Raw genomic sequence first — 22325 nt, 5'->3', positions numbered from 1 at the left:
CCGGGACCACAGCACAGCGGAAGTATCGTGATATCATTCATATATATTCCCTACCCAGGCAGTCGTCTGTAGCACTGTCTGGTGCTACTTTCGCATTGACATAGGTTTTACAGCACCTAGCCAGACCGGCGGTTTCGAAATGCGTTTTAAAATTTGTAAAACTTTTAGAAAAAAATTTTTAGTTGTTTAGGGGTGTTGCAGCGTGTGAAAATTATCTCTCCTCTTTTGCTATTTCCAGTACGATACCTGAAGATGGGCTTATATCGGTCCGAAACCGGTCGTGTGAAAATAAAGAAATTTACAACTGAAGCGGTATTTTCAACCTCTGCTTTGAAATGATAATTCTGTATCCCCTGGCTGTTCCATTTCTTATTGTACCACGCTATTAAGCAGATCTGCCCTTCGTAGAGACCTTCCGTCTACTCCTTCAAAATATCGAACTAGGTACGGCTTTGGTCATCAAATACGGACATGTCCACCTATCTTCCCTCACCGTTGCGCCCAAAAGTGGAATTTCTCTTACGTTATTGATGTAGAGACTTTTGCTTATTAATTTTCCCTAAGGTTGTTTTGTCTTTTCGATACGCTGAAAAAGGACCAACTGACGACCATTCGGTGTTCGATTTATTCATATTGTTGCTCCAGGAATTTCATCTTGGCATTCCTCTTGCATCCCTGTTGCGGCAATCCTGTCTTTATCCGAACATGTTTTTACTTACTTACTTCTATCGTCTTTCATATGAAGTATTTGTTTTGTCATCCAAGGTTTCTTGTGTGACTGCACATTTTAAAGATGTCAGTCGCTCTTCACTGAACTGCATGTTATGGTAGTAATCATAACAATATGTACAGCGTTAGAGATTTTCAAATGCACATCATTCTTTAGTACTTCCGTGTCCCACATCATCCCGTTCTAGTTCTTCCTGACGATTGTCTTAAACTCCAGTCTACACCTCTTCGTTGTTAAATTGTCATCTGAGTCTATATCTACTCTTTTATACGCCTTAGTATTCAGTATGTGATTTCTGTATCTTGGTTCACAACGATGTAAGAGTTATCTGGCCTCATCCCATGATTGCAAGCATATTCCCTCCTCTTGTAATTCCGAATCGTGTGTTTGCTATTACTAGTTGAAATTTATTGTAGAAATCAGTTAGATTACATATTCTCTCATTTTTACTCCGGTAATACATTTCGTTTCCTTCACCTGCTATAGCGTTCCAGTCACCCATGGTTATTAAATTTTCAAACCCATCCACATCCTGAGTTCCGCATTCAAAGGCCTCATATTGAAACCTTCCCGTCTCCTCTATATCTCTTTTTTTTTTTTTACGCAACCTTCCCTTCTACAACAACCTATGAAACCTTTCCTTAGGATTTCTATCTCTTGCTTAATAGTAACAAATGAAATTTTCCCTTTGAAATTTATTCTCTTTCTCAATCTATGCATACAAATTTAATTGCTGCTTATTAAAAGTGATTTGTTGATTATTTCGACTAAACGTAGAATGTGTCGTCGTCGTGGCCCTCAGTCGTTACCTGCAATAACCTTGAACTGTTCCTTACCTTTTTTACTGTTACTGGATCGCCGTCTGACTGCTACATCGAACTGCGACATGAATATACCTACTCTGGTTTACTATACCCTCAATTGTTTATCAAAAATATGTAAAGGGTGTAACTTAAAGTATTTTTAAGTCAACAATACACAAGATTTATCTGACTTTATTTCTCATACAGAACTGTGCCTCGTCAGTAAATTTCACCTTTCGCTCTCTGTCTCCATCTCTGTCTAGCCGTCTCTCTCTCTCTTTCTATATCTCTCTCTCTCCGTCCCCCTTCCAGATCTAAAACATCAAAAAGACTTAAAAGATGCTGCTACAATATTTGCATTTCTAAAATGTATGTCAAAGCGACTTAAATTATATCAGCAACACAATGTTTATAGCAAGTGGTACAATGTCACTGTGATATATTGAATCTGTAGAGTGTAACATGCAGTATTTTCATGTTTAAAATGCCAGTATTGTTTATCAAAATACTTTATCTTCATCCACAACACAGTGTTTATGTGAAGTGCCAGAATGTTATTTTCAAGTCTGTAATATCTGTCAAATGTCCATGTCGAGTGAAACAATGTTATTGTCACATTTCACCTAATGCTTAAAACTGTGAATTTAAGTACCAAAATGCTATTTCAGCAGTTAAACTATAAGTTTTATTGTTATATAACAGTACAAAACATATGACTAAAATAATATGCTGCTCCAAAGAAAGCTGGCGAAGCTTGACATTACTGGTAAGAAAATAATGGATCAAGGAAATATGTTAATGTTTGGCGGATACATAGCTTCAATTTTACTAGGTTTCATCACGTACATACCTGTGGTGGCATGTTTAGGCGCCGACATAGCATTTTCTGACACTTTAGCACAACAGACCATACTAAAAATAATGTGTTTTTGATCACTGTATCAGTAAGGTTACATATGCTCATAATGTGCAAGTAAAATTTCATAGTGCTCTAAATGCAAAATTTTACCACCAAGGCCTCAGACAATGGGGGGAAAAGAGAAAGAAGTTTGAGATCTCGAAATGGAACTTCGCACCAAAATAAAATTACTTACTAAAACCCATAAAAATTTTAGCATTTGAAATCAGTATGGATCTAGCGTCAGCAAAATAAATAAATAAGAATGCAGACTTACACATGCCTTGCTCTTTGCCATTGTTGATATATCGCATTTGTCGATGAGCCTAAATCTATCATTCTACCACACTTTAAATAAACCAAACATTGTCTGTATTACAGATTAAAAAATATAAATATTTGTTCTATTACATTACAAAACATACATGGCACTACTGCTGATCGAATTCACATCTTTAAGTACACTTGTTTGTAAGAATAGTTTGATTTTTGTACAATTGTAAATTATTTTATTCGTACGTCTAAACCACCTGTATTGTATGTCAAAATCACGTATTAATTCGGTTAAAACTGATAACGTACTCAGCCAAACATATGTAAAACCCTTGCTAGTATAGTTAGTCTAAGGCAAACATATACTAATGCCCATGCTAGAGTATTAACTTAATCTTGCAACACAAAATATTTGTCATTTTCTGCCGATGATGCTCACTTACTCAACTGCACAGTGGAGACTACATGACGTATTGGCCCCTTACATCGAAATACTGCAGCAACATTGTAACAAACTGAAACAGGCATCACCATGATGTAGCAAAATTCGCATTATCCCATGTATCACCATCTTACAGGAAAATTGTAATAAATTGTTCCACAAATTGTAAGGTGGCGTGGTCTCCTTCACTTCCTACATATTCCGACCTCACTATCATATTCTGCGTATCAAGACGTTTTATTTGAGCCCAAACTCGATAGGGTAGAGTCATTTTTACATACTTCCATTTAATCAATATGCAAATCTAATAAATAAATAAATAGCAACTGCCCACCGAGATTGAAAGGACGAGGCTGGCGTACACAAACATCCAAGACACGATGGCCACAGGAGTTTTTTGTTTGGTGGAGGCAACCAACCCAATGGGAAGTCCATCGGAGGGTGAGTTAGCACACAGCTGCGCCGGCCGGAGAACTGCCGAGGCCAACCGCTGAGAGACCAAAACAGTTTTTTTTTTCCAGACAAAAGGGATAATGCCTTGTGTGTTCACTTTTAAAGGAAAACCAGCTGTATTGTTTGGGAGAGCCCTAGCATAAGCATTTTTGATGGACCTAGTGCGCCAGTGCGCAATTTCAGACTTCTTACAGGTGGACAGTAAACGCATAACGCGGATTGGTCGGCTTAAATGGAACGCCAATCTCCCGTTTGTAAGAGTAACACTGATTGGCGGGCTATTTCTGACGCAGTGATCTGGAGGAGTGAGGGAAAGACAGTGGATGATATATCCTTTCGCTTTTTGCGCGGAGAGGAGCCGTTCTGCTGATGCTCTTGAAGCGGGAACACATAGCTGGAGCCAGTGACCTCGTGCGTGTACATAGACTGCGAGGAACAAAATATCTACTCAGTACTGCACTGACAGAGCACCTCTGTCGCTTGTGATTCGGAGTGATACTCTATATTGAGTCGGTCGCTATTAAACCTCTGTTCACTGTGTTTGCCGCGACACTTAATGTGCAATGTGAACACAGACTGAGTATTAGTTAGCACCTGCAAGCGAAGACTGAGTAGCATCGCGGTGGACTGGTTATCTGACCGGTGTACCACGCCAATAGTTAGACTAGGGGCAGATACGAATCCTTGACTTCATCAAGGGGTAGTGAGAGTTCGATTGGCGAAGGTCAATCCAGATAGAAAGAGATAGTTTTGTTATTTTTCAGCAGCGAACGTTGCAGGCAGCAGTCGCCACAGCTCACAGTACTATGCGCTACAGTGTAGGCGTGCACCATCTTTCCTCCATTAGAAATAACATACTTCATTCACGTCATGCCATTATATTTCTCTTGCGACAGCTTCGACCGTAATAAAAAATAAAAAATTCAATCAGAGAATCATTCAAGTTGAGTAGGCACGGCTCTCAGCCATTCAGCCGAGTATGTTACATAAGAAAATGGAATATTTTTGAGTCTTTTCCTTACAGCGGACTATTCCACAAGATATTTGTTGCTGAATGTTTTTCAGGCATTTCTTTTTGGTACATTAGGAGCGTCTGTCTGACTTCTGTAGCAGTGTGGGGTGGAAATTGCTTCTATCAGGAGCCTAAGGGTACTTTCAAGATCAATCCATTGCACAACTTGTCAACATAACACCCAGAAAATGGCTAAACTGCCAGGATAAGTAATATAGGTAGGTAACCAAGATAGGACAGTGTCAGAATAGGTGATAGATAATAGGTAGAACAGGTCGCAATCTTAGTAAAAATGTTTTTTTTTTTTTGTTGGGTGTTACAGAAAGTTTTCTGATATTTATGCAATGTTAAGTTAAGCGAGAATCAAATAATTGTAAGTTTTTTGGAACAAATACATTTATGTAATTGGAGAAAAAAATTTTATGTCCAAGTGCATTATCACAAAATGCATTATCACTTTCAAAAATTTTCTTTCATGCCTTAAAGAGTTATTTGCAATGATTTAGAATTAGAATAGATACAAGTAGCGAGGAAACCGGAATTTTAGTGAAAAGGTCTTGTGTTATTGCTTTGGAAAATTTTTGGATGTTTACGATTTTTGAGTAGCTGTTAGGGCACAGGATTTTCAGGTGATAGGCTAAGACGCAGAGTGAAGCAGAGACGCAGAGTGACGCAGCATCAAATAAGTTACAATTAAGAAGTAACATTTTTACTCCCTTTGTAAGCGCATAGGTGGAGACTGGAGCCTGTAGCAGAGCAGACAGAACAGTTGGTTCAATCAACTGGTAAGTGGGCATACAGTGTTATAGATAGGGTTGTGGTGTATTGAAAGAACTTTCATGTTAACGAGAGCACCAGCCAAAAGGTTACAAGATAGACGGCAAGTAGAAAAGATAGGGGAGAATCAACCAGATAAACAGCAAGTAATTGAGAGCTCGTTGAAAATGGGGCAGACGGTTAACCAGAGAATAGGACAGTCCGTGAGTTGCAGAATGAGCAGGCTCAGGTAGATTTGGATCGAATTGAGACAGATCTGAGAGATGGGAATCGAATGGACGAGAACACCGAGTTTTCAGAATACGAAATTCCGTGTAGGGCATATTCTGAGCCAGAAATAGACAGCCCTCACAGGATATGGCAAAAATTAGCAGCGAAAGGAGCTCAGGGAACTTGTTTGTATGCCGTATATTCAGAGACAACATACGTATCAATACAGTCAATGAACCGGCAGTTAGTTAACGTTCAAAGAGAAGCAGACAGGGAGGAAGAGGGGGAACATTTAGAATATGTCGAACCTCTTGTACACATTCTAAATATGCCTCAGCAACGAACACATAATTCTGTGGAGTTACGAACGCCACGAAAAGGTAGCGTAACACACGCAACTGTACCTGCAAACAAACATAAGACGTACACAACAGAGAGGGCAATGTGCGGAGTTGTTTGCGTCACGAAACGGTTCAATGACAAATGCAACTAGTCGTCAACATAAAGAGCGACATAGGGAGAACGGAAGAAAGCACGGATTTTTGCAGTTGTATAACTTAGAAACGTCACAGCACAGTCCAGTAAACGACATAAGCGACCGAGTAGAAAAAAGAAAAAAAAATAGATCGAGAACACACAGTTCAGCAGAAGGTAGCGTTACAGGACAGGGCGCGATCATGGAGATGTTACAAAAAATGACCGAAAGTATAATGACACAAATAGCGAAACAGAATAAGGATATTGATACACAGATAACGAAACAGTATCAGGAATTGAAACAGGATAATCAGGAATTGAGACAATAGATTAATGCAAAGATTCGACAGGTTAAAATCCAGATGGAAGAAGGGATCGCCAGAATTGATAGTCAGATCCCTCATATAAATAAAGACGCGAAAGAATCTAGGGAATTAATTCACGTACTAACACTAGGTCAGCAGCAATTACGCACTGAAGTGGACAAGGTCCAATTGGACATCGTAAACACTGACCAAAAAGTGGATCGTTTTACGAAAAAGGCCACTCGAACAGCAATACAAATTTTGGAAGAACAAGCGATTCAAAGCAAGGCTGCAAAAGTTGCACTAAAAAATTTGAGAAAAGCGTTGTAAAATTCTTTCACACAATGGACAAAAGGAATCAATGCTTAGATAAACCATACAGTAACGGTGAGCTGATATGAAGTTACCTGTAAAGTATCAACAGGCTATCTTGGAAAAAATGAAAATACCGAGTAATTCAAAGAGGTCTTAAGGGAGCTTGAATTCATGTTTAAAGAAAACGAGGCGAAAGAAAAAAGAACGGAAAGGGAACAGCAAATGGAGAGGACTAGGAACGAATATTCTAATAATAATAATTGTAATCATAATAAGAATAATTTCAGGCAATTTAACAGCTCAGGACAGTGGCATAATAGAGGTAATTGGCATAGAAACTGGAGCAAGAATAATTGGTACCGAAACAGGAATGGTAATGGACAGTTATACAGTGGTGGATATGGGTTTAGAAATCAAAATACCTACGGTCAAGGGTACTTTGAAAGCGGTTACGATACCAGAAACAGAAACTGGCGAGAGAAGGGCGCGAATAATTACAGAGGAAATCATGGTCTACATAGACAAGAACTACACAGCAAAAGGAAACCAGAAGTAGAAGTTAGGTCACCGAATCCTGAGAAACGTGAAGATTGAGGGGAAAATACGGAAGAGGTTAGGCAAACTAACGTCCATCCATTAACACAGTCCAAACAGAACATTCATTTCTTCGAAGTAGTTCAGTCAAAATCAGAAAAAACTGACAGTAGCCACAATTCAGATAAACAGGAACTTACGAAATTTTCCGATAAAGAGTCAGCACCACGTAGTATCACAACTTATCCACCAATTACTGTATTAAAAATATAGATCCACCAGAAAAAATGAAAGAAATTATTAAATTTACAATGATTCCCCGAAAGAAACACAGACAAATCGTCGCTTCTGCCTTACGGAACATTCGCTCAGCAGCAATGAGACGTAAGATCACCCAAGACAAGACTGCCACAAAGAAACGCTTCACCTTCGGCCAGAAAGTATTCTTAAAGACTCATTACCTTTCACACAAGATCCAAAATAAATGTCGTAAATTTTTGCAGTCTATAAAGGGCCGATGATAATTTCCAGAATCTCTCACGAAAATGCCGTAGAGCTAACGAACCCAAAAGCAGGTAAGTGTAGTGGCACTACCAAGTGAGTCACTTAAAAGCACGCGAATGAAAAGAATGGTAAAAGAAAAGAAAAGGAAAGCTACAAAGGGGCAAAAGAAATCTCATATCATATACTAATAATTAAATAAAAGATAATTAAATAATCAACAAATTAACACATTAACTAAATGAAAGAAAGAAAGGGAGATACAAAACCGACTAGCAATTTTCTTGTATCATTGAGTACGCTGAATCATGCACACAAACAATAAATGATACACAACTAACAAAAGTAGATTATCTTTTTGCAACTGTCAAAAATCTTTGCATTGTGTAGAGTCATAATTTGTTGCAAATATCAATAATAAACGCCCGTAAAACAAGAAAAAAATATACACATCAGAGGGACATCGCCACCAACATCAATCGCCAGGTCCCTCAACACCATAAGCTTAGAGATAGCAATGGAGAGGGTACAGACTTGTTGAGAAAGCACTTGGGGCAATGATAACAACCTGAAGACCAACACGATACTGGAAATGCAGGGCAACCAGGTTGGACTTGCGCAGCCCAGACATTGCATGTGTCATGAGACTGCTACTCAATGGACGAGTGTGGGGAGAATGATGATATGTCGAGCCTACAATGAAGTTACAAGATTACTAAGATCTACAAGCTCATCAAATAATATTTGGGAAAGGCTGTCAGATCCTACAAATCCTATATCTCTTCTACGTTAAAATTCACATATTCCTAGCCCAAAAAGAACAGAAGAACGCAAGAAGGTAGAGAAGTCCAGAAGATGCAGTATGAAGAAGGGCAGAAGAGAGCAAGATATCTTTCTCTCCTGTCCTAAATATGTTACAAACGTCTTTCCATGAACTTTGAGGCATGGTAACCACTACAGCCATCCCTCAAAATATAAATCTTGCTTAGTCAAAAGAATGTGAACGAATGTCAAACAGCATATTAATCTTGTAACAACAAACATTATCATGAAATGGATAAAGCTAAATGAACATCGTTCTCCCTACGACATCACCAAACATATACATTTGTAATGTGATATCTTTCTTCTCTTTCTTTGTAAAAGTGATATGTAAAATTAGAAAAGGATTTCTGCAGGATTTTTCTTCTTTAAGTAACATTCAAAAACAGCTTTTTATGGTAATAATATTAATACTGGGGATAGAATTAACAGGCAACGCTTCGTCATTCTCCCACAAAAAAAAAAGGGGAGTGAGGGAAAGGCAGCAGATGATATACCCTTCTGCTTTTTGCGTGAAGAGGGGTTATTCTGCTGACGCTTTTGAAGCGGGAAAATGTAGCAGGAGCCAGTATACTCGTGTGTGTGTACGCAGAGAGCAAGGAACAAAGTATCTACTCAGTACTGCACTTACAGAGCACCTCTGTCGCTAGTGAATCGGAGTGATACTCTATATTGGGTCGCTCGCAGTTAAGTGTTTGTTCACTGTGTTGTCTGTGACACTTAATGTGCAGTGTGAACACAGACTGAGTATTAGTTAGCACCAGCGAGTGAACATTGAGTGGCATCGTGGTGGACTGGCTATCTGACCAGTGTACAACGCCAATAGTTAGACTAGGGGCAGATAGGAGTCCTTGACTTCATCAAGGCAAAGTGAGAGTTCGATTGGCGAAGGTCAATCCAGATAGAAAGAGATAGTTTTGTTATTTTTCAGCAGCGAACAATGCAGGCAGCAGTCGACGCAGCTCACAGTATTAGCGCTACAGCGTATGCTAGTCCCATCTTTCCTCCATTAGAAATAACATACTTCATTCACGTCACTCCATTAGATTTCTCTTGCGACAGCCTCGACCGTACTAAAAAAAGATTCAATCAGATAATTGTTCAAGTTGAGTAGGCACGGCTCTCAGCCATTCTGCAGAGTAAATAACATTCTTAAAGAAAAGGGATAAAAGTTCTTTCCCACGCACTGTATATAAGTTTCGCTAACAGGATTCATATCAATAAAAGGTAACCTCCTATACAGAAAAGATCCCGGAAATTTGTGTATCAGTTTATAAATAAAAGTTTCACTAGATTTTCTCAGATTTGGCAATACATAATATTTTCGGTTCATTTATTGTTTTTCTTACACTAACTAGCAATACTCCAGTACCCAAGTATGCCACTAGTTACATAAGAAAATAGAATATTTTTGTGTCTTTTCCTTACAGTGGACTACTCCACAAGATATTTATTGCTGAAAGTTTTTCAGGCATTTCTTCTTGGTACGTTAGCAGCGTTTGTCTGACTTCTGTAGCAGTGTGGGGTATAAATTGCTTCTAGCAGGAGCCATAGGGTACTTGTCAGATCAAACTGTTGCTCAACTCGTCAACATAACACCAATATACTGACACAAGAAAACTGCAACAATTTGTTCAGTATACAACTATGTTACACCGAAATTCTCACAACAGTTCTCATGCGTCATGTTAGAGCAAAACTGTAACAATCACCCTATTTACACTAAATTTCCCCATTAAGAGCTATGTTACAGGTACGCAGCGATTGCCATGGCTCTGATCATGGTGACAACCATTATTTCGAATGTTAAGTTGAAATAGTTTGTATCATTACCGTGAACGCAATGGCGGCAATAATAATCGGTTGATAGTTTGACTGCCATTGTCCAGATACTTGGAGTGATGGTCAGTTGGCAGAATGTCTGCGCTTAAAACAAACACTATTGCGTGGGTCAGTGGAAAGATTTTAGTAACACATTTTCATTCACAGGCCACATGTTCTGTGAATAAATATTATGTGTATTCAATGCTGTGATTTCCGTTATTTCTGCATCCCCGTGTCTTTTACGAGCAGTTTTACACCTCAAATCTAGGAGGGTACCCTGAAGTTTCGTGTAACGAGGGTTACAAGTAATACACTACTGCCCATTAAAATTGCTACACGTCTCGATCCCTGAGTCAACAGATGGGGACGTTTGCATGACAACAACCATCAGCACGATCAGTTCGACGACGTTTGCAGCAGCATGGACAATCAGCTCGGAGACCATGGCTGCGGTTACCCTTGACACTGCATTACAGACAGGAGCGCCTGCGATGGTGTACTCAACGACGAACCTGGGTGCACGAATGGCAGAACGCCATTTTTTCGGATGAATCCAGGTTCTGTTTACAGCATCGTGATGGTCGCATCCGTGTTTGGCGACATCGCGGTGAGCGCACATTAGAAGCGTGTATTCGTCATCGCCATACAGGTTTATCACCCGGCATGATGGTATGGGGTGCCATTGGTTTCACGTCTCGGGCACCTCTTGTTCGCATTGATGGCAGTTTGAACTGTGGACGTTACATTTCAGATGTGTTACGACCCGTGGTTCTACCCTTCATTCGATCCCTGCGAAACTCTACATTTCAGCAGTATAATGCACGACCGCAGGTTACAGGTCCTGTACGGGCAATTCTGGATACAGAAAATGTTCGACTGCTGCCCTGGCCAGCACATTCTCCATATGTCTCATCAACTGAGAACGTCTGTTCAATGGTGGCCGAGCAACTGGCTCGTCACAATACGCCGGTCACTACTCTTGATGAACTTTGGTATCGTGTTGAAACTACATGGACAGCTGTACCTGTACACGCCATTCAAGCTCTGTTTGACTCAATGCCCAGGCGTGTCAAGGCCGTTATTACGGCCAGAGGTGGTTGTTCTGGATACTGATTTCTCAGGATCTATGCACCCAAATTGCGTGAAAATGTAATCACATGTCAGTTCTAGTATAATATATTTGTCCAATGAATAGCCGTTTATCATATGCGTTTCTTCTTGGTGTAGCAATTTTAATGGCCCGTAGAATAAATGTCTTAGAATTTTATACCGGGTTCGAATGGATATTGCATTAAAACCCAACGTTTCGTCCCCTTTGCGAAGGACATTTTCAAGATGCGGAATGCATTAACAAGGTGCATTCACACTCTGGCTCGCTACTGATTGCAGCAAACTTCCGTTTCCGTATGCTGCAGCGCAGTGGCGTGACGTCAGATGTTTTGACTATCCAAGCAGAAGTGGAAGCATGAGGAAGCGTAGGTTTGCTGCAATGAGTAGCGAGCCAGGGTGCGAATCGGACGTTTAAAGATGGAGCGATCCCCCTTGAAAATGTTCTCCACAGATGAGAACGAAACGTTGGGTTTTAATGTGAAATACATTCGACCACGGCATAATAATTGAAACATTTTATTAAATGTGACATTTGACGCTGAGGAAGTTTGCGTTTTGCAATCTAAACGAGGAATTTCGACTGCCCTTGATCATTATATTTCAGAATCCAAGCAGTGTAGGGATCGAACCGAGGGTCCAGGACGCATAGATTATTAGTCAAAGGCGCTGCTTCTAGACCACGGTGACCTGTAATACATCTTGAAGACGGGGACGTTTCTCAAGGGATTCCTAATGTCTAATCCTATACACTACAAGGCATTCATACTCTCAGGCTGTGAATGAAATGGCCTATTGGTTAATGTACTGGGTATAAGGGAAACGGCATCCAAATCGGCACCTTAGTGGAATCGATTTTGAAGAAAGCCACAGTGTTTTCTTCTCCTTTGTTGTTCAACCCTTTTACCATTTTTATCCTTTCAATGTTGAAAAGACTTTGAATTCTTAATACTTAGTAAATACGCATTGTGCCCCGCAGTTCCTCAAACATAGTTCCTGAAGTTGTAGGGAACCGAACAGATAACATTTGACGTAGTGCAAAATCTTTCGTAAGGACTGAATTTTATGCTACAAAGGAACAAAACGAAACTGCATATTTAATCCCAGCAACAAAATTGATACTTTTTACGTAGGGAACCATAACAGGTCTTTATAACAACCATCATGTTCCCTACACAAACTGTTTGCATAGTAAGCAGTGATAGTATTTTTAAAATTGTAAGACTGAAATTGAATTATTTCTGCCACAACAGTTTGAAATTTATCATCTTTCTGTGATGAAATAGGAGTCACTATACGTAGAAGAGTCCAACGCCTTGGAGATCAAATTACGGGGACCTCTTTGAGGTACCCAAGAATCCTGAATGGTGCTTCGGGATAGTATCGCAAGGAAAATGAAAACTGCACTTGATTTCCTTCGTGTCGAAACATTTCGTCGGGTATGTTCAGTGCCACGCCATCGAAAAACAGCATAAGCATTTTTATCAAAGCTAGTCATGATTGTCTTAATGGGATTTCCGCGATCGTTCATTAAATAAAAATGTGGCATTTCAGTCTTTTGATCGCTATTTTTTATTTTCAATGACCGGTTTCAGGCTAGCTGCCCATCTTCAGATCACATGTTGCGGTTACAGAGTAACTTGTCACTACAGAACTATCGGTTCTCTGTCATAACTGCATTTCTTACAAGCAAAGTTGGCGCCTGTTAGCTATATTTTGTAGGGGATGTAGGATATACATTGCTGTCAAATCACCACGAAAAGAGCTGGCTCGCATTTTGACACCAAATGTGATATTAAGTACACGGGAATGTATGTCATGAGAAATTGACACATCCTAAGTAGGGTTGATTTTCCTTATAAATTGGAGAAAGTCAACACATTATTCGAGGCCAGTACGGAAGTAAACATGCGGCCGGTAATCTCCAGTTTCGTGGAGTAAACCCTGCGTTGTTAAGAACAGTGTAATTGGTTCATATCTGTAACGTGCCATACGCTTTCGCAAGGCCTACTTATTTATTCAGCGACTCCACAAGGATTTATAGAAAAATTCTGGACGTCTTTCACATAGCAGATTGTCGTGCTGACTGCGAAATTCTGCTTCCCAAAGTCGATGTTCTTTCGCGGTAATCCTTTGATTTTTCGTCAAAAGAAGCAGAAATTATATGAGGGACAAGAAATGAAGAAATGAGCTATTCTCTTAGGATTTAGACCTTCGCACCTTTGTTAACGAGTGAGCTGCAGATAACGATTGAATCTTTGAATATGCTCGTTAACAGATGACAGGTACGTCAGGTGATCTCACCAGCTACGATGTCAGCGTGGGCAGCCTGTCATGCAGGCACACTTCGTCAGAGGCACGTAAAGTGAGTCAATTTGTTATTCCTTGTGGGACAGATGTAAGATTTGTCTGGCACTCGAATCAGCTAGAGCGAACAACGCTACGCTGTTGTAAGTAGTATTTTTTTCTAACGCAATAAATGGGAAGATATTTATATTACGAACTTTAGGTGATATAAGACTGCACAATTTGTCATCGTCGACACCGTTATTTAGTAATTCTTATATGATTCTAGCATTTTACCACTAGTTTTTTCTCGTATCTTCAATAACTCTGGTGGATATAAAACGACAATTTGCTGTATTGTGTAATACAACCGAGGGAGAATAATATATCTAGGTCTTGAGGTCCTTCTGCTTCTCGTTAGATAATTAGCCTTATTTAGATTTTAGAAACAGTAAGTCAGAGAGGTAAACAAATAGGAACAGTTATTATTGTGGGAATAATATACTGATACCCTCAGCTACTGAATGAAACTACGTTATTCACTACCGATTTAAGTCTATATGGCCATTTCCTTATGTCTGGATGTCTGCACGAGAGCTACAATAGCAGACACAGTTACCATACAAAGTACCACACTATAGAACTACACTCAAAACAGTTGCGGTAAAATACAAAAGCTGAAATTCATAGCTCTATGCCATTTGTATATCACTGTCACAGTGTGGTTAGGGTCCACTAGGACGCATCCGTATATTCAGCACTAATATAGTTATTGTACTATTGTTGACGAGTGCTATTATATTAGCGAATGCGTGTACTAGTCATTTTTGTCGCATGTGTAAGGATTATGGTATCTCTAGAGATTCCAATTACTGGCAAGAGTATTCATTGCATTTCAATATTGTTAACATGTATGCAGACATGAGCGGTCCAATCTTTCTTTTTTTTTTTCATCCTGAGTCAAATAACTGGCAAACTCTTCATCTCGGAGCATCACTTACACCCACCGTCCTTAATTACTTGCTGCATCTATTCCAGTCTCTGTGTTTCTCTACAGTTTTCACCCTCTGCACATCTATGTAATACCAACTCCCTGACGTCTTAACACATGTCCTGTTATCCAGTCCCTTGTTATTGTCTGTGTTTGTCACATATATCTCTCCTCGCCGATTCTGGGTAAATCCTCTTCATCTGCGATCATTTTACCTTAAGTCAACACAGCACATCTCAGATGCAAATATTTTCTTCTTTTCCAGTTATAAATATACCATTTTAATGCACTGTTAACCAATTGCTGACTATATTGCCATTACGATACACTCATCCAAGGCTTTCATATGAAAGGGAGAGTGGTGAACGTAGATGGGTGTGTATCTAAGAACCAATGTTGTTTTTCGGTCGGTATCTCAGTCTAGTGACTGATTTAGGATTCACATGGAGGAATGGATACTAGAACTCGGCATTAGCATTCTTCGCCATTTTCTACAGTTTTTGTCCGGTATTAGTTAGTGCTTTGTGTACACATTGTAAATATGTCGCTTTATACTGTTTTAAATGCTGTATAATCTACTAAAGATATTTATAATCCAGTCTTAACTCTTCTTCAGTTACAGAGTTTTATGTTTTGCAAAATGCTACGCATATTTAGTACAAGATATGTAACATGCAAACTGTTCAGCCGAACGTTGTGTTCGTACACCATCCTCTAATTTGAAACATAAGGTCTTTCATCACGGAACCTGTGATACCTGTAAATCAACTGGCCACGGCACCCAGAAATTGTGATGTGTGTGTGAGCTGCCTTTGCGTGAGTGTGAGTTTCTTTATGTTGTCTAATTCCGACAAAAGCCTTTTTCGCCGAAAACTTACCTGTTACACAGTTTAATGTGAGTGCGAAACCACTTCAGTATAGAGTATAGCAACGTCGTCACTAGTGACATCTCTGAGCTGGTAAACGCGGGAGGTTTCTGTTAGCGTGAGGGAGCCGTCAATGGCTGGATGGACGGTCGGACGGACAGAGGTAGGGGTTTCGGAGCGGCGAGGCGTGCGACAGGCGCGGTTCCTGAGTGCTCCGGGTGTGTCTGCAGCCACAATGCGGATCGCTCCGCCTAATGGAACTCTCCGCGGGGTGGCGCTGCTTCCCACCTGCACCCAAATGGACGCGTCTCCAGTCTCCAGCACACGTGAGCTGCCTGAACGTCGGCAATCTGGGCCACGGTTTAGAACGTACCGAATGGAACAGGAGTGTGCTGCGACATCTCGAAAACATCATACGTTCTTATTGAGAGGCGCATGTGCAGCTGACCAATGACGAGTACGTAGCTCCACAATATCTCGATTTACCGCAGTCCCTACTTCCATTCTGCAATACTGAATTCGTCAGGGTATCTTCTTGCTTGCTTTTTTGTCTGATGGAAGCAGGAATGGAAACTACTTGATGATACCCTCAGTTTATAGTAATAAAAATGTTCAAATGGCTCTGAGCACTATGGGACTTAACATCTGAGGTCATCAGTCCCATAGACTTAGAACTACTTAAACCTAAGTAACCTAAGGACATCACACACATCGATGCCCGAGGTAGGATTCGAACCTGCGACCGTAGCAGCAGCGCGGTTCCGCACTGAAGCGCCTAGAACCGTTCGGCCACAAAGGCCGGTTTGATAGTAATGAAAATGCGATTTTACTCTTGACTAGGTGTTCCACGACAGATCATGGCGAAGCTCCTCAAGTGGCCGAAATACCCACACATTAAACAAGCAACTATTCACTGACGTTAGAAACAATGATGGCACTTTCTTGCATAAAATGAGTTTTATTACTGGCAGACTATGTTGCTGTTCCACATTTAGGACAGCTTTTCTGTTCGTGAAGCTACTCTACTTTCTGTGCTATGAACATCTGTCACCATTTTGAAATTACTTACAACAGCTGAGATCACAAGGCAAGTTAATTAAATGGTGTCCGGCTTCGAACATCACATGATCATCTTCGGATCTACAGCTATAGTATAAGATAGGATATAAATTAGAGGAATACATTAAAGAAAGTGAAAATCAGCTATAAAATTATGACACGTAGATGTATCCACATTGATGGACAATGATTGTGCTTGGAGATTAAACTGTTACATTTTCCAATACGAGGTTTACTAACAAATATAAACTGACAAATAATTTGAAGAAACTTATCTGACGACTTACAACCCACCGAAAAGGAAACTGAAACATACAGTTGGGCAATTTCAAAAATAGAAAAATTCTGCCATCTACAAAATGCAGTCCAACGACTGTAATAAATGAATATACGATCTAGAGAAGAAACTATTGAACTGCACGTAACAATTCATTGTCTGCTTGTCATTTTGATTAAAGAGACACTCTGAATGTTGCATTTGTAGCAAAATGAAAATTCACACGATGCGCCAAATTGACTACATTTTAATACGTTAAAGGAAATCCAAATGTATTCATGTTACAAAAAACAACCCTCACCTGTTCTTAATGACCAACTAGCTTTCAAAGACAAATATATCGTTATGCTTTTTACGCATCAACTTTAGAATGCTTGTTCTAAATTTATAACTGTACGAATCTATTATATACTCTCCTTCACGCTCGTTTTATTCTGAACTGTACTGTCGTGCTTTTTTGTTTAAATATTTTTAATTTTATTTAGTATCTTTAATATAAAATTGTTTTCTTACATCTTAAATAACATCAGTCATAGTACTGGCTTTTTAATTTATATTTGTTTTTAATAGTTTTATTTACTACTATTCAACATTACTCAGTTTCGCTAGTTTATTTTAGAAATTGTGTTATGTATTTTCCTTTAATACTTTTTTCTTTAATATTGCTATCCTCTCATACCAATTTGTTGCTATTTGCTAGAGTATTAGATCTACAGATGTTACTATAGATCGATATGTACATTAACTGATATGGCTTATTTATATCCTGGGCATGCGTCTATAGCTCGCTATCTACTTCATTTACCTATGTTTTGTCTGCTGCAATAAAAACGGTCAAGATCTCCATAGTAACCAACTGATTCGTACATCTATGGAAGAACGTCACCTATCAATATTCACAGCCACCTCTTTGAAAATCCCTCCGATGCTTCATCTTTGGTTCGGCGTCCACCATCTCCATGGAAACGAACATCATATCAGCGCACACTCCACTGTAGAGTGGAAATTTCACTCTATCATCTTAATTATTTTTCAGCATGCCTCTAGAAGGCAACCTATACACAACGAATATGATGTTTATTTGTTTCCTTTTTAAATCTCTAAGTATATTTATTTCACAATAGCTGCATTAACAAGCTGTTTCTTTTTTAACGTAAAATTATTCTACGTAAATTTAATTTTTATTTTCTAATATGTGCACCATTTTCTGCATAATTCTCTCAACCCATACTTGATTGGATAACGCTGACATCATGCTGTCAGCTGTAGGCAGAGTCTGCAGTATTTAAGAAGTAGCTGTACTGATCTTTTCAGCGCTTTACTATCGGCACTCTGCGCTTCGTGTTTCATGCTTAGTCATTGTCAATCAATATGCCTATATTTACGGTTTGTAACTTTACAGCCAATTTTCAGTTCTTTTAATGTACCATCAAACGTATATCCATTATTATGTAGCAGTCATATGTTGATATGGTCATATGTTGATCGAAACCGGTCACCTGTTAATAAACGTGCCTTGTGAACTAGACTATTGTGATTAATTTGAAAATTGAATTTATTGTTTAGGACTGTTTGGTCACTTAGCTGCTCTCTGCTGAAAAATTCTGAGATATTCGTAACAGTTAACGGTTCTGGTGATTTTTCTTTTCATGCACTATTACTGTGGGGTATGGCAGTGCTGTTTTAAATGTTCGGCGGACGTCGAGTGGTCGATTTCACACTTGCAAAATCTTGTACTCATCTCCATTAACCAGTTCAAAATATTTTCTATATCATCATCCTAAATCTGGATGAAACGCGTGTGAAAGAAGAAACACTTATAGACGTAACTTCGAAATCGTTATGATACTGTTAGTGAAACAATGTTTGGCTATTATCTGAAACCACGTTTTATTGCCTGGGTTTGCGGAATAGTATGTATTTAAAATAAAACTCATGTTCAACAGCTACGAATTCCTAATTCTTAATTTATATTTTGTAAGTAAACGATACCCCACTCGTTCCAATATTCCATGGTGAATGGTACAGAACTCCAAATTAATTTTGCATATGTAAATGATAATCCGGCCCTTAAACGAAGTTTTGGAAGATAGTCATGCAAACATAGTTGACAAAGTTTTCGTTATTTTAGGCAATTCAGGTACTTCATCGTATTTTAGGATGACGTCGGCTTTGTATATTAAATGATTCTTCTGAAGTCACCAGATCACAGTGATCCACGGCAACTCATTTCACTTTTCCACTATCACCAGTTGGTGCGTATTACTCCCTTGTGCAGTTATCGCTGCTCCGGTTAGGCTTAAAAAGCAACCACTAGAGCGGCCTCAGAGAGGCCTTCGAACAGTGCAGGGCAGGCAGTTTATGTGAGGGATTCGTGCGTTGTGGGGCAGAGGCCAGCGGCAGTGCTTCGAGAAATGGACACACGGTGGGGATCATCAGGGCTTTTCTGGGTCGTCGTTCACTCTCCTTTCCCGTTCACGAGGAGTGGGTAGAGGGCAAAAGATTTATTTCGCCTGTGCTGTGTGTGTGTGTGTGTGTGTGTGTGTGTGTGTGTGTGGTTGTTCAGGTCTGTACATCGATTTTCCGCACAGCAAGCTATTTGAGCTGATGTTTGATATTTCTGTTCATTGAGTCGCCATGCACGTCTTTGTTATTTGATTCTTTGTGATTCTGGGAAACATTATTACCCTGTCTGCTCTGTGTGTGTGTGTGGTTTTTTAAGTGAACTGTGTACATCTCTTGTCCAGTGTGCTCTCTAAAAATTTGTCATGGTTAATTGCTCTTACGATGACATATTCGTGTAACATGGATTTGCCCGACCTTTGACTGTAGCGTTTATGCCTCGATTTGTACTGGGCGGGCATGCATGATCAAAGTTTCTGTTGTTCCTTTGTGGTGTATGAAATTTGGCGCCTTGTCATATCCGGTTGTTGTGAAGATTCGTACTACTATGTAATGTTCCCAGATTCACGTAAAATTATATCGGGGGCGTACGAATTATGAAGTTTTTTAAAATTTTACTTTTTTTTCGAGAGAACAAACTGTTCTGTATTTTAATATTTGTTTTTGCTATGTTTTACAAGGTGTTGTGTTATCTGGTATTATTATTATCATCCAGTTCTTTAAGATTTGTGTGTTATTACCTCCAGCTAATGGTAGGATCTTAGGGAGTTGTTATTTAAATTCCTTTCGGGAATCATTTACCGCTCCCTCTCAGTTGTTCTCTTTTACACCTTAAATTTTGAGTAAGGCTTATTTCCAGGGGATATGACATTATTGGAAAGGGTCTATAAGTGCAGTCTTGGTTACACGATAATTTTCAGTCGTTGTGTAATTCAGTGAGACTGAGTACTCAAAATAAAATTTGTTGAGAGCACCAGCTAAATTGTCAGCTCCACATCGGCAGCTTCTTGCCCCATGGGAATGGCTTGCTTGTGGCCGTGTGGATGGCTCTCGAGCATTTCCTAGGGCGGCTTGCTGTTTGTTTGCAATCGTGTGTCGTGACTTTCTGTGTTCAAGCTGACGGCCTTATATTATTTGTGAATGAAATTTTGCTGTCGGCGAAGAGGTTACCTTGCTTCAAATAGGGAATTATCAATTTGATGTTGTTATGTTCAATACATACTGTAACTTTCTACTAGATTGTATTTTGAACTGTTAGGTGTAAACTATTTTTGTAAGCCGTAAAGACGAATAGTTATTTCTTATTAACTAGTTAATACTCACCTTTTGTGTGTCTGCCTAATGTCTCAGTTTTATGCTCGCTTGTAGAAATTTACCTACAGCTTAGTTTTAATTTTTTGCCGGATTATTTTATTTTTATCTTTCTTAATTAAAATTTTTTTAAAGCCGAATATAGTTATATTCCTATCTTCTTGCATTTTGTTTGAAGCCATTAAAACTATTATTGTAACTCAGTAACTGTGAGGCAAATTAATTACGAATCTTGCTACCTGTTTTTCTTAAAGGAGACTTCTTGTTATTTTGAAAAATAAATGTTTGTTATCAAAACCAAAAAACGGTGTTAGTTAAAGAGGCCTACTCCTTCCAGATCCTGGTGATTCCCAGTCACACAGCTTCTCCGCTGCGATGCACGTAGTTGGCTGCGCAGTGCGGAGTCTCGATTCGTGGTGCACATCGCTGTATGCGATTCCCGGAATGACCGCAGTGACATACAACACCCATAACTGCGTGTGCATGGTACAATTCCCGGTATGGACCAGAAATATTTCCAGAATGGTCTCGAACGTGTCTGAAAGTTCAGCTGCAACATGACTCCAAAGGTCACATCAACGTTATTTAGCACTCGCAATGAATCATTACTATCTCCTACTACCGTTCAAATAAAGTTTCCCAAATGAAATCACTTCCCCACCGCTGGAACCGTAGCGTAACTGTAAGACTGGTGCTGTGTGTCAGTTGCTGAAGGAAATACGACTGTACTGTTTATCGACACTAGTATCGCATCACTCTTCTGCACTTAGCAGGCACCAGAGGAAGATCGTAGACAAAGGTGATATTTCAAAGAGAGGACAAGTATTGTAGAGGTTTATTTATTAAGTAGATATTGATTTACTGCGTATCATGAAACATTTATTACCGATAATATGCAGACTCACAAAAAACAAAGTTCAAAAAGGGCACTTGGTTTTATACTGTCTCGAAATAGGGGAGAGAGCGACACGGATATCATACATAAATTGTGGTGACATTCGTTAAAACAAAGACTTTTTCCTTGAAGCAGAAACTTCTTATGAAGAGTCATTCATCAGCCTTCTCTTCAGTGTGTGAAAATATTTTGTTGGCGCCTGCCTACATAGGAGGAATGATTTTCATTTATTTATTTTATTTTGAGTACTCAGTCTTTTAACTGGTTTGATGCGGGCCGCCACAAATTCTCTCTTGTGCCAAACTCTTCATCTCACATTAGCGCTTGCAACCTACTTCGTCAATTATCTGCTGGATAGATTCCATGCTCTGTCTTCCTCTACACGTTTTGCCCTCTGTAGCTCCGTCTACTACCATGTAACTCATTCCCTCACGTGTTAACAGATGTCCTATCATCCTGTCTCTTCTCCTTGTCAGTATTTTCCACATATTCCTTTCCTCTCCGATTCTGCGCAGAAACTCCTCATTCCTTACCTTATCAGTCCACCTAATTTTCAAAATTCTTCTGTAGCACCACGAACTAAATGCTTCGATTCTCTTCTGTTCCGGTATTCCCACTGTCCATGGTTCACAACCATACATTGCTGTGCTCCAAATGTATGTTCTCAGAACTTTCTTCCTCAAATTAAGGCCCATGTTTGACAATAGTAGACTTCTCTTGGCCAGGAATTCTCTTTCTGCAAGTACTAGTCTGC

The sequence above is a fragment of the Schistocerca serialis genome, chromosome 6, assembly GCF_023864345.2.
Source record: "Schistocerca serialis cubense isolate TAMUIC-IGC-003099 chromosome 6, iqSchSeri2.2, whole genome shotgun sequence".
In the NCBI taxonomy this organism is placed as follows: Eukaryota; Metazoa; Arthropoda; class Insecta; order Orthoptera; family Acrididae; genus Schistocerca; species Schistocerca serialis.
The sequence above is the reverse complement of the archived record's forward strand: the minus strand, read 5'-3'. Positions refer to the sequence as shown.